The 13,724-nt window shown below is 38.7% G+C and overlaps 1 protein-coding gene across 3 annotated transcripts in view; it reads right to left on the bottom strand.

The window, feature by feature from the left end:
- osbpl10a (oxysterol binding protein-like 10a) overlaps nucleotides 1-13,724 on the bottom strand; it is an 84,094-nt gene that overhangs the window by 32,214 nt on the left and 38,156 nt on the right. The window lies entirely within an intron of this gene.

The following is a 13,724-nucleotide window of genomic DNA, read 5'->3' as shown; positions in this document are numbered from 1 at the left end:
ATCTCATTCTTTTCCCCATTCTCCTTCTTAATCCAGTGAAAAGATCCAAATCTAAAATAGCCGTGTTTCCATCCAAATGTGTCACAAATTTTAACCTAGTTTTGACTAATTCAGTCAAAGAAATTGCAAATGTATGCTTGTTTCCATTGACTACCATTATGCAAATATTAGGAGTTGGTTTAAAAGATGTACTGGTGCCAATTCTCCAATCAGAAAAGCAGAGGAAGAGGGCACAACGAGATGTTGGAATGAAAAGAGCACTGTGAACCTTAACAATGCAGTGAAAAACAATGCAGAAAACACAATTCAATTTAAACTGTTTCTGTTTCATGTATTAATGTGATGAGGTTACATCAGATCTGTGTCAAGCGATCGTAGATGTGCTATAAAGCCATTGGAGCGATGAAAAAACTGTTAGAGCACAAACAGCAGATTTGTCATGTGAGCTAATAGTTTGGTGGTCACCCTATTCAGAAATAAATATAACTTTTTTTTTTTTTTTTTAAAGATCACCTTAAGTAAGAATGTAGCAAAATGTACTAAAAAATAACCTTTCAATAAGCCACACAGTTCCACTTTAGGACATATTCAGCCATTGTGATTAACATGGGCACTGTAGCCTATTTTAAGTCAGTCCCACATCATAAATACTCATAATCCGCAGCTGAAAATGGTCCTGATAAATGCACCATTTACTCCTTTCAGTGAAGTTTGCTAAAACCTACACACAGTGTCCAGCTGTTAATGAAATGATGACTCTATAGATGTGTGGCTGTTTTTTAAATATATATGTCTTAAGTAGGAAGCGATGTACTTGGGACTGAGAGCCTCGGATGGGGTAAGAAAATCAGAAAACATAGAATAACTCAAGCTATATCTCTAAATGTCTACTTTCACTGTTACTGTCATTAATTGCAGACATAATTGGTTGTAAATGTGATGTGATGTGTCACCAACAATAAAAATAAGATTACTTTGTTCGCTTGTTAAAACACTGAAGAAGAAACTAGTTTCATTAATGGACACGTTAAAGCGGTCATTGATGATGACATCTATCTGGATGTCAATTTAAATTTCTATTCACACATGGTGTTTATTTATCTTTCTGAATGTTAGTGAATCATTTTGAATCAATGATATGACAACGAGAAGATGTGGCCAAATCGTGTAGGTCGCATGATACACAGGGGCTTTTTATATTGTGAAATAAGCTGGTGTAAAATGGTGAATTACAGTGCAGCTGATTAACAACAAAACTGAACTTTTTTGGGCTTTATGCTCCAGTGAGCAGCTTCAGAATGAAAGCCTGTATCCAGTTCTCTTTTTACATCCATGGTATAGATAGACCATGTCCATTGACATAACCAAGGATATGGATATATACATGCTAGAAACAAATGTGACTCCATTTCTTCCACTATCTTGTACATCTCCACTCTTTTTCACCGGTGTGTCGGAAGTGATACAACTTCACATTCATTCTAGTGGTGTCACCTCAGTCTTAACTACAGGCAGACAAAACCATCTGCTCCAAGATGGCAGTGTCAGAAAAGGAACTGCTAAAACTCTTCATACAAAAAGTTATCCCTTATGCTCCGACAGACACGTCGAACATTTCTTACTGAGGAATATTTCTGTGTGACTCACCTATCACAGTCTAAATGTATCAGAAAAGAAAGAAGAAGTCTGTTCTTGCTAGCGGGTAATAAGCTTCTCTCGGGGCTAATGAATCTGGGTTGTTTATCAGTCTGGAAATGTTGTATTCATTAATATTGTATGGCTTCACACTCGTCCTCCGCACACACTTCAATAACACATCTGTCTCCCTGCATCAGTACACAGAGCTATTTTGAGTCACTGAGTTGTTGCGGTGGGGTTATATGTAGCATTTCTTTTTTGAAGCGCAAAGTTTTTTTCTATTCTTCTTGCTGTTCGCTCAGGTCGGATGTCGAATTCCTCAGGCAGATGGAGTTCAAATTCTTTGTCTCCGATGCTTGTTATAAATAGATTCTTAGTGTTCAGCATGATACTGGATCGTTTTCACAGTGCCCTTCAAATAATCAGGACTTGCTGTTTCATTTCACACAGCAATTTTTACAGTCACAACCCTCAAAAACATGTTTCTGTGACCCATTCATGAGGGACAGCATTTTTACTGCACTTTGTACAGTCATAAAGGGCTGGATAGAATCATTTATTGTCTTTCTATTATTATTATTATATTTTTTTCCAAATTCTTTATTACATCAAGATATAAGTATTAAGTGATTGAGAGAGAAGCAATTTATTCAATTTAACATATTGAGAATACCGATGCACAACAGAGACATGAATTATACTGCAAAAGTTCTATATAACTTTTACATAAAGAAAACAGCTAAAAAATTAAATAAAATGCAAAAATGATAATATATGTGATGAGATAAGATGTGTATAAATAAATGTGTCATCACTCTCTCTAAATAATTTAAACATTTTTGTCTGTACTGCGATTTCCTTCTTTCTTTTTTATGAATATTTTAGTTTGGTTTTTCAGATAGAATCCAAACCACACAGCAACACACTGACAAATACATGAACGCTTACTGTACGTAAACAGTCACTAATACAATTAAACTAAATAAATTAAGATGCAACAATTAAACGTGACAGTGAAAACTAGTAATTACAATAATAATAATAATAATAAGGTAACTTTTTTTTTCTCTAAACTAATTTCTTTGCATATCATAACAATTTTTAAGTTTAAAGGTTCACCATGTCCACATACTAAGAAAACTTGAGGTAAGGAACAGCTCTAATAAACCCTCCCTTCCTTCCTTTCAGCTTTCACTTCCTTGATTTGCTTCATTATTTGAACTGACTACTGAGAAAATGGGAAAAATCAATCTAAAAATGTACTTTGAAAATGTGTAGCAGTAGGTATAAGCATGCAGATAATCATCATTTCAGGTGGTGAGGGTCAAACAATCCATAGGTTTGTTGAGAAAGCTGAGATTAAAGGTCCAATGTGTTTAGAATATGGCAGAATGGAATATAATATGCATAACTGTGTTTTTTATAGTTAGAATCAGCTGAAAATAAGAATCATTATGTTTTTGTTACCTTAGAATGAGCCTTTTATGTCCCAGACACAAGAGTTTCTACAGTAGCCCAGAACAGACAAACTAAAAACCTTTCACATTTTCTCTTTGTTTTGCAGCCACTGTAGTTTATCCTTCACGATTGTGGTAGAAGAGGATGAGGCATGGCAGTTGCAATCAGTAACTACACTAGATACAATGAATCCTACACACTAGAAATAATACAAATATTTTTTCAATGTGATTAAATGTTCTTGGAGGCATTCTGGTAGACTAATACCCTATAGTAAGAGGCATACTACATAAATTATATATATGCCGTGTCCCTCCCAGGCAAAATAAAAAAATCTCCATGTCCTACTCACTAGACACTTATACCTTACTGCAACCTTGGATTTGGCCAGCAAAGTAAAATAAATGCAAATGAATGATCCCTGTTCTGCTCTGTTCCACACAGAAACACTCTCCCAGTTAGAGATCACAGTAACAATATTTCAGGTTCAATTATCTCCTGATTGATTCTGCAGCCCTACAGTCGTCTCAGTCCCACATCTGAGACACTATATAACTCCTAGATCTCGGAGGGAACGAGAGCAAGACTGAAGACAGAGGTGATATTTGAAAAAAGTGAAGGAACGTTTCTCACCTCAGCACCATGGGACAGACTCCTTTTCCTGAGGGCCGGGAGGGCTCGGCTGATCGGAGAGGAGTCAGACCTCCGTTCTTCAAACGTTCTCCTGAGGGCGACTTTGGTACGTCCACACAGGAACACCATCTGAAAAATGAACAAGGCAGCATCAGAGCGACTGCCAGCTTTCACAGTAAGGAGGAGGGGATACTTGTGTTTACTACTATATGATTGGTACTGTTGATTATATTCTGAGACTGCTTGATTTAGGGTTGAAATTGTAAGAAGAGGACCAAGAGGGAGTAGATAACTCATAGTAGAAAACTCATATTACGCTCTATTATCCTAATCATTTCTAACATCCAGTAGGTAGTACTGAACTGAGGGTGTGTGTTGACAGAAACTAGACAGGAAATTGTGCTTATGCTCGTGTGTGTTGTTGAATTTATTATTTCTTCATTGTATCCAGGCCTATTGTGTTCACTCAGATCAGGTCAGACACACAGAAATTATTAGAATGATGATTAATTTTGGATCAGGCTCACAAAAGGAAAAATGTATTGGCAGAAATATTATAAAATCTACATCCTGTATAGCCCGTCTCATACTGCAACTGAGCAGTGAAACAATTTCATGCCAATTTTTGCAGGCATTTAAAAATCAATACTAAACTGAAAGCACTCACCTCTATTGTCTTCACCTTACAGGGGTTGCACTGTCAGAAGTGATGATTCAACTTTTAAGTCTTTTTTTTTTTAGATCATAGATTGCAGTGCTGTTAGGTAAAATCCCTGTAAATGGATTTCAGTCACGTTGGGGTTATATTTGACACTGTTTCTCTTTGTTTTTCTGTGTTGGAATACATCGTCATGATTTTTGACATTCCCTCTGACCATGTTACAAAAGTGACGATGGCACAAACAAGACTACTGCGTGTCTCTCAATTCACATACTCCCACTATTTTTGAGTACATAAGTTCATTCACACTGTCAGTTATGTCAAAAGAAGTGTGGAAAAGTACTGTGAGTCCCGGTAGTTTCACTCATAAGGTCAAAAAGTTGAGTGTGGAAAGCTGGACACTCTCGCCTTGGTGGTTGCCTTTTTGGCACATGGCAGAAATGGAGGGAATACTGGCATTGTAAAATTGCGGCAGGAAGCGGCTAGAGCTGAATATTGAATACTGCTACACACAAATGTAAGTTGTACACTGTTTTCTCGAGTTATACATCCAGTTGGCAATTTGGTGCTAATGCTCTGCCGCATAGAGAGAAGCAGCAAAATTTTGCATTATAATTAATAATGCACATGCACAGAGCCATACCCGAATTAAGACAACCACTATCCTGCTAAAATTAGCGCCACCACGGCACTACTACAAGTACAATATTTCTAGTGTACTACAGTACAAAGAACTAACAGAAGTATCCAAATTAAGACACAACTGAGAGTCTACAGCTAGGCACCAGCGGCTCTGTGAGGCTACTTTAGCACAGACTGCTTTGAGTTATATACTAACATCAACATGCTAACATGCTCACAGGATGATGCTAACATGCTAATGTTAACCACATGCTAATGTTAACCAACGTTCACCATCTTAGTTTACCATGTTATAATGTTAACATTTAATAATTAACACAAACAAAAGTACAACTAAGGCTTGTGGAAATGTTTTCATAAATTAAACCAAAGTTTTTGGACTAATTGAAGTTTTTAACTCATGATGGCACGAAAGCTGCAACAATTAGTCGATTAATCAATTATTTTTCAATTAATCACCAACTATCCAAAAACTATTATTTAAGTGATTATTTGATAATCACCTAATGGTTTGGAAAAATGTCCAGATCTAATATTTTCTGTTTTCTTTAGCATAACGTAAACTAAATATCTTTGGGTTGTGGACAAAAATATATAGACAAAATACTTGAACAACACTTGAAGTGTCACCTTGGGCTTTGGAAAACCAGTAACAAACATTTTTCACCATTTTCTTTTCAAAACATTTTTTGGACCAAACAATTATTGAAAAAAATTATGGTCCAATCTCGATAATAAAAAATATAATGATGGCAGCCCCAGCCCTAGATGGCATTGGGAAAAAGTGTATCGCCAAAGTTATTAGAAGCATCTGAGGGGACACAAATGGGTCTTTTGTTGAGACATTTTAATCAAATCAGTGTCCACACCAATGCTGTTTCCAATCAATTATGTAGATGTTGAGATATTTCCCACCCTGGACCCTGACATCCTATACAGTGGAGAAATGGCAGGGGTGGCTTTGCCCAAAGGCAAGCGAGATGTGAAGGGAGGTGTAAAATACAGTAAAAATTGAATTTTTTGAAAATGTATTCTCAATAAAGTTGGAGGTTAATAGGTTTTGAGAGTTCATTTCAAAATAGATTGTAGGGGAAAATAGTTCATGCTTTAAGTTGGTAAAAAAGATTTTTCAAAAGTAGCTGGTTTACAAACAAATTATGGCAGATACATCTACTTTCATCTGTGAAATATCTCAACATCTACATAATGCTTGGATAACCAAGTTGGTTTTCATCCTGTGGAGACCATGAATATCTGTACAAAATTCGTGGATAATGAATACGATTTTTTTATTTAATTTTTTTCAGTTTTGTCAATATGATCATCTCACTCAGCTCTGCATCTACCACTTTTCACTATTTGCGATAAGAGTGGCCTCAGGTTGAATCTAAAGTTTAAAACCATATAAATGTGCTAAGATGGAAAAGTCTCATGACTCATGCCAAACACAGGAAAACTGCATTACTTAAAGGACCAGATTAACTAAAAGGCTCTTCCTTGGAAATCTTCTCAACAACATTATAAAGTACAGCCTCAAAAACATACAAACATCAGATTCAGTCACCACCTCTGACAGCCCTCTTAATATTGTGCTACACCAAATGTGCCTTTTAATGCAGGCTTCTGAACGGATATCATTTTTGTGTCTCCTGTATGAACAGACCCATCAGAAAACCAAGCTGCAAGCTTCCTCATTTAAAAGCTTTTTTATATACATCATAGTAGTTGATTCCATTTCAAAGTACTGTTAATGGAGCGGTTCCACAGGCCCTTCCTCTCCCAGTCCCAACACTCAATTGGTTAAAAGTCTAATGCACCAAGAGGCCGTTCTTTGATATCCATTAGTGAGGAAACAAGCTGTGCTGACACAGTCGACTGCTGGTGAGCCTGAGGCGAGTCGTCTTGACAAAATGTGCTGAAATAGCCTGAGCGGCCCGCTTTGGTCAACTGACAGTTTTGACTGACAGGACCTAAAAAGTGTTGTGTGGAACCTCCTCCTACAATACCTTTTTAACGTGGAGAAATGAGCAGGTGGTGGCTTTGCCCAAAGGCAAGCGAGATGTGAAGGGAGGTGTTAAATACAGTAAAAATTGAATTTTTTGAAAAGGTTATTTTCAATACAGTTGGAGGTTAATAGGTTTTTGAGAGTTCATTTCAAAATAGAGTTGTAGGGGGAAAATAGTTCATGCTTTAAAGTTTGGTAATAATGATTTTTCACAAGTAGCTGGTTTAAAACAAATTATGGCAGATACATCTACTTTTGATACTTTCTCTGAGATGTTCCAGTGAAGCACCAGAAGTAGAAACACTCAGTGAGCAGGGGGGTGTCTGGGCCATGGATAGGCATGCACGTGAATCAAAAGGCTGTCGCAGATCAAACAGTGGAGAGACAGACATTCATGCAACAGATGTTTCCAATGGCTTTACCTTCCATTCTGGGCTGTGTGACATCGATTCAGATTTTGTGATGCTTTCATGTCCAACTCCTACCCCACATGTTCCGCTTGTGCCTTTTATTATCAGTTTAAAAATTTCCATTTTTTTGTTTCTGTCTTTATGTTAAACTGCAAGGGGACGAGTTGCAGTGAGGTAAATTTCCTTTATGGAGTTTTCATTCCTTAAAGGAAAATGTTCTGCGTGATAGAGTCAGAGGGTTAGGCTTGAAGCTCTTTATGGCAGTGACAGGGGAGGGAAGGGGGATCCAAAAAGAGCTAGAGCGAACAGCAAAGATCCTCCGTGACATCAGCTGGATATATGTTGTGCTGGTTTGTGACTGCAGGTTTTTGGTGGAAGTTTACAAAGATCCTTCTAGTACTTTGTGATTACTGGATGTGACTCAATCCAAGCTGCTCTGGTTTTGTAGTAATAGGAGCCTGGAGGGACTAACGTGCCGGCCAAACTCAGTCCAACCTCATGCTCGGCTCTCTACCAAGAGTTATTCTGCCATGCAGTGGCAAAGCTTTCCTGGGCGTAACAAAACCATTCAACCAACCAACCGACCAGCAGCCACTCCCTTTATCAGCTGCATCAAGTCTGGATGCTGCCCATGCCTGTGAGCCATACTACCCATCACTCAGCAAAACGAGGGCCCTAACAAAAAACTCCTCACTGAGGTGTGGGGGGTACATGCCGGAAGCGGGGAGCAGCTGGACCCCCACAGGACTTATCAGCCAGGCAGCGGAAGGAAAGAGGTTTGTACTTGCGGCCCAGTGGTCCCACTCCACACCACCCCCTGTCTGATGAACAGGTACAGGGTAGGGTGACTGTTGGCGCAAAGAGAAGACCAACAAATTGTGAGGACGGGCAGATTGGCTGAGATCCGGCACCCACCCAAACCCAGACCCCAAAATACTTTCCCTAAGTCATACTGTAGATGGAGGTGGACCACAGCTTCTTGGCTTACACACCCCCTACAAATACATGCACCTGTAGAGCTTAAAAGATGGCAGCAATCGTGAGTTTGGATTCACAGCAGTTACAATGGATTCCAATGGGGACCGAGAAGAAGTCATGACAAAAACATGCATCAAAACCATCCATTAATAACCATATTCAGGTTTGGGAAATGATGGCAGAAGGATAAGCAAGGTTAGCCCATACATCTTTCTCCCTAGCATTGCTCCCCAGCTCTTCCTGGGGTGTCCCAAGGGATTCCTCAGCTTGAAGGGACATAAACATCCCTTCAGGTCTCCTAGGTCTGACCCATGTTCTCCTCCTACAGATATGCATGGGATACCTTCCAATTCAAATCAGATTCCCAAACCAGTTGTACTACACTGAGTTCCTTCCACTGCTCACTCACACTAAAGGTATGTTCCGACAGGAAAGTGAGGTGATTTTAGAGAAGTATGAACACATACAAATTCAAAAAGGAAGGCCAGAGTGGGCATGGAAGAGAAACAATTAGAACTGAGGCAAAGATGCTTCCATCCAGGGATTTCTGGAAGACAGGAGAAAGTAAAGTAGATAGACTTGAGGGAAATCCCAGAAGAAACTGGAGTTCCTTGTGAGTTCTGAGATCAGTCAGATGCTAAGTGGCCCTACACATGGTGAGTCTGTTCCTAGCTAGCTTACAGCTAACATCTTGAAACACAACATCATTAGCTGCTTGGGGTGAATCAACATGGACTGCGAGCCAGCAGTCAAATGTCCTGTCCCGCCTCACTTTCAGTCTTAACACACCTTGGGTGAGCCCAGACACTTTGCGGAGGAAACTAATTTCTATCAATGATTTTACCCTTATGGAACAACATCAAACAGCAACATCCACAGAAACTTTCCAAACAACTCCTACAGAAAATCCACTTCAGTATCCTATAATTCTCATTTTGCCAATGACCTTTGGAACTACTCATGTCCACTTTGAACATCTGGACAGATGTCCAGACTGGTGTAAACAGCAACTAAATGGAACAAGTGGACTGAGATGCAGGTGTTTGAGAAATTTCTATGGGCAAAATGACTCATTTTTGCCTTAATTATGGATGACCAGTGGGATCTATCGTAACTGCTGTGAATCCAAACTGACCACAGCTGTCATCTTCCAGTATCTTTCAGAGTATTATTTTAAATCAGCTCCCCTTTCCTGGAGATATCTGTGGTGCTGTGTTCAATAACAACTTCACTGGATTGTAATGGATTATAACTATTCCTCTGAACTTGGGGAAAAGCGGATTAGATTTGCATTATTTTAGCAGAGTCTATTCTTTTCCCATAGTTGGGGACTACTTCCACCTTGAGGAACTGTTGCTAATCCTTATCCTTGGTGTTATGCCAATAGAACCACCCTCAGGCCGCAAATGGTTTAAATCGAATAACTTTATTGGATCCATAGTGATCTGGGACAGAGAGGTTAAACATGGCAGATGTCTGACATTTTAGGCCACCAGTGTGGATTCCTTTGGCAAAGACTTAATCCTTTGAGGAGATTAGAAGTGCTAGTATTAGTCATTATAATTAGGTTTACTCATTCACACATAAACCCTGATTTTTTTCTGACATGCATGGTTGAAGACAGTCTGTAATGCTTTCAGAAATTCTGTAAACAAGATTGACAATAACTTCATTTTTTACACACTTCACATTCAAGCTTGTCTTGGCACTACCACTTTGAGGAACTATTGGCATTTCAATGTAATTGTCAACATTGAGAGGACACAATATGAATGGAAAACAACACAGAACAACACTAACAACTACAAACTGTGACAAAAAAAAAAAAAATAAATGACCAAATAAAAAGAACAATTTAACACGCAAATGCAACATTTAACAACATTTACTACAAACATTGAAGTTCATGGTAGCCATCAGGCAGGACAAGAGCCACAGTCCAGCTGCCCCAGCTGGACCTTGCCACTGGTGCTGGGCTCTGGAGGAGGGGACTGGAAAGACCAAGGGGAATGGGGGAGATGGAGGGTCGGGGGCTCCAGTAGCAGCACTGGAACAGGGCCCGGGGCAGACTCACGGAGGGGGCTCCGTGGGCAGCATGATTGTGCTCGCCGGCCTGGGACTGAGGTGGTGCCTGGTGTGGCTCTGGGTCTGTTGGAGGTGTTCAGGCACTCTCCCAGGCAGCTGAGTGTGGCAGCTGATGTGGCTTTAAGAGCAGCAGGTCCTGGTCCAAACAGGAGAGGGGGCCTCTGGTGGTGGTAGAGAGTCAATGGACTGGACCAGATTTTTCTGCTGGCCCTCGGCTTGGGCATCACCTGGGGGACAAAAGTAATGTACTCAATTAAATACATAGTGAACAGTCCATTACTCAAATTACTGGTGAGCCACTGATGGAAAGAAATGATCAGAGGTTTTCACATTATATGGTATCAGTTACTCAGCGGAAGCGGCATGGATGTAAATGTATATTAGATGGGTCCAGTAACCTCCACTCTCAGCCAACCTTGCCAGACAATTCTTTACACCACAATGCACATTAAAAACAATCCTGGTTACTCGATAGCTAAGAAACCACTATCCCTTTTACTCCCAATGTAGACTGGCACACAATAAACATACTACCTAATACTCTTTTGTGATGTTTGCTACTGTTTTTAATAGAATTTACTTCAGTTAACCTTATAGGATAAGACTAGTGTTTTTTTAATCTCATTCCTTCCCCATTCTCCTCTTAATCCAGTGAAAAGATCCAAATCTAAATAGCCGTGTTTCCATCCAAAGTGTCACAACATTTTAACCTAGTTTTGACTAATTCAGTCAAAGAAATTGCAAATGTATGCTTGTTTCCATTGAAACGAGATGTTGGAATGAAAAGAGCACTGGTGAACCTTAACAATGCAGTGAAAAAAACAATGCAGAAAAACACAATTCAATTTAAACTGTTTCTGTTTCATGTATTAATGTGATGAAGGTTACAACAGATCTGTGTCAAGCGATCGTAGATGTGCTATAAGCCATTGGAGCGATGAAAAAACTGTTGGAGCAGAAACAGCAGATTTGTCATGTGAGCTAATGTTGGTGTCACCTTATTCAGAAATAAAATATAACTTTTTTTTTTTTTTTTTAAAGATCACCTTAAGTAAGAATGTAGCAAAATGTACTAAAAAATAACCTTTCAATAAGCCACACGTTCCACTTCAGGACATATTCAGCCATTGTGATTAACATGGGCACTGTAGCATATTTTAAGTCAGTCCCACATCATAAATACTCGTAATCCGCAGTGAAATAGTCCTGATAAATGCACCATTTACTCCTTTCAGTGAAGTTTGCTAAAACCTACACACAGTGTCCAGCTGTTAATGAAATGATGACTCTATAGATGTGTGGCTGTTTTTAAATATATATGTCTTAAGTAGGAAGCGATGTACTTGGGACTGAGAGCCTCGGATGGGGTAGAAAATCAGAAAACATAGAATAACTCAAGCTATTCTCTAAATGTCTACTTTCACGTTACTGTCATTAATTGCAGACATATTAGTTGTAAATGTGTGTGATGTGTCACACAACAATAAAAATAGATTACTTTGTTCGCTTGTTAAAACACTGAAGAGGAACTAGTTTCATTAATGGACACGTTAAAGCGTCATTGATGATGACATCTATCTGGATGTCAATTTAAATTTCTATTCACACATGGTGTTTATTTATCTTTCTGAATGTTAGTGAATCATTTTGAATCAATGATATGACAACGAGAGGATGTGGCCAAATCGTGTAGGTCGCATGATACACAGGGGGCTTTTTATATTGTGAAATAACTGGTGTAAAATGGTGAATTACAGTGCAGCTGATTAACAACAAAACTGAACTTTTTTGGGGCTTATTGCTCCAGTGAGCAGCTTCAGAATGAAAGCCTGTATCCAGTCCAGTTTCTCTTGTACATCCGTGGTATAGATAGACCACGTCCATTGACATAACCAAGGATATGGATATATACATGCTAGAAACAAATGTGACTCCATTTCTTCCACTATCTTGTACATCTCCACTCTTTTTCACCGGGTGTGTCGGAAGTGATACAACTTCAATTCATTCTAGTGGTGTCACCTCCAGTCTTAACTACAGGCAGACAAAACCATCTGCTCCAAGATGGCAGTGTCAGAAAGGAAACTGCTAAAACTCTTCATACAAAAAGTTATCCCTTATGCTCCGACAGACACGTCGAACATTTCTTACTGAGGATATTTCTGTGTGACTCACCTATCACAGTCTAAATGTATCAGAAAGAAAGAAGAAGTCTGTTCTTGCTAGTGGTAATAAGCTTCTCTCGGGGCTAATGAATCTGGGTTGTTTATCAGTCTGGAAATGTTGTTTCTATATTTTATGCTTCACACTCGTCCCGCACACACTTCAATAAAACATCTGTCTCCCTGCATCATACACAGAGCTATTTTGGTCACTGAGTTGTTGCGGTGGGGTTATATGTAGACTTTCTTTTTTGAAGCGCAAGTTTTTTTCTATTCTTCTTCTTGTTCGCTCAGGTCGGATGTCGAATTCCTCAGGCAGATGGAGTTCAAATTCTTGTCTCCGATGCTTGTTATAAATAGATTCTTGTGTTCAGCATGATACTGGATCGTTTTCACCAGTGCCCTCAAATAACAGGACTTGCTGTTTCATTTCACACAGCAATTTTACACGTCACAACCCTCAAAAACATGTTTCTGTGACCCATTCATGAGGGGACAGCATTTTATCTCACTTTGGTACAGTCATAAAGGGCTGGATAGAATCATTATTTCTTTCTATTATTATTATATTTTTTTCCAATTCTTATTACATCAAGATAAGTATTAAGTGATTGAGAGTGAAGCAATTTATTCAATTATAAATTGAGATACCGATGGACAACAGAGACGTGAATTATACTGCAAAAGTTCTACATAACTTTTACATAAAGAAAACAGCTATAATTAAATAAAATGCAAAAATGATAAAATGTGTGATGAGATAAGATGCATATAAATAAACTGTCATCACTCTCTCTATAATAATTTAAACATTTTTGCGATTTCCTTCTTTCTTTTTTATGATGTTTTTAGTTTGGTTTTTCAGATAGAATCCAAACCACACAGCAATACACTGACAAATACATGAACGCTCTACTGTACGTAAACAGTCACTAAGACAATTAAACGAAACATTTAGAGGCAACAATTAAACGTGACAGTGATAATAGTAGTAGAACAGTATTTTACAGCACTATTGTGGTTGGAGCAGACAGATCAGGTGAATGGTCTTC

Source organism: Larimichthys crocea, chromosome XIII, assembly GCF_000972845.2.
Source record: "Larimichthys crocea isolate SSNF chromosome XIII, L_crocea_2.0, whole genome shotgun sequence".
In the NCBI taxonomy this organism is placed as follows: Eukaryota; Metazoa; Chordata; class Actinopteri; family Sciaenidae; genus Larimichthys; species Larimichthys crocea.
This window is presented reverse-complemented; position numbering and strand designations above follow the sequence as displayed.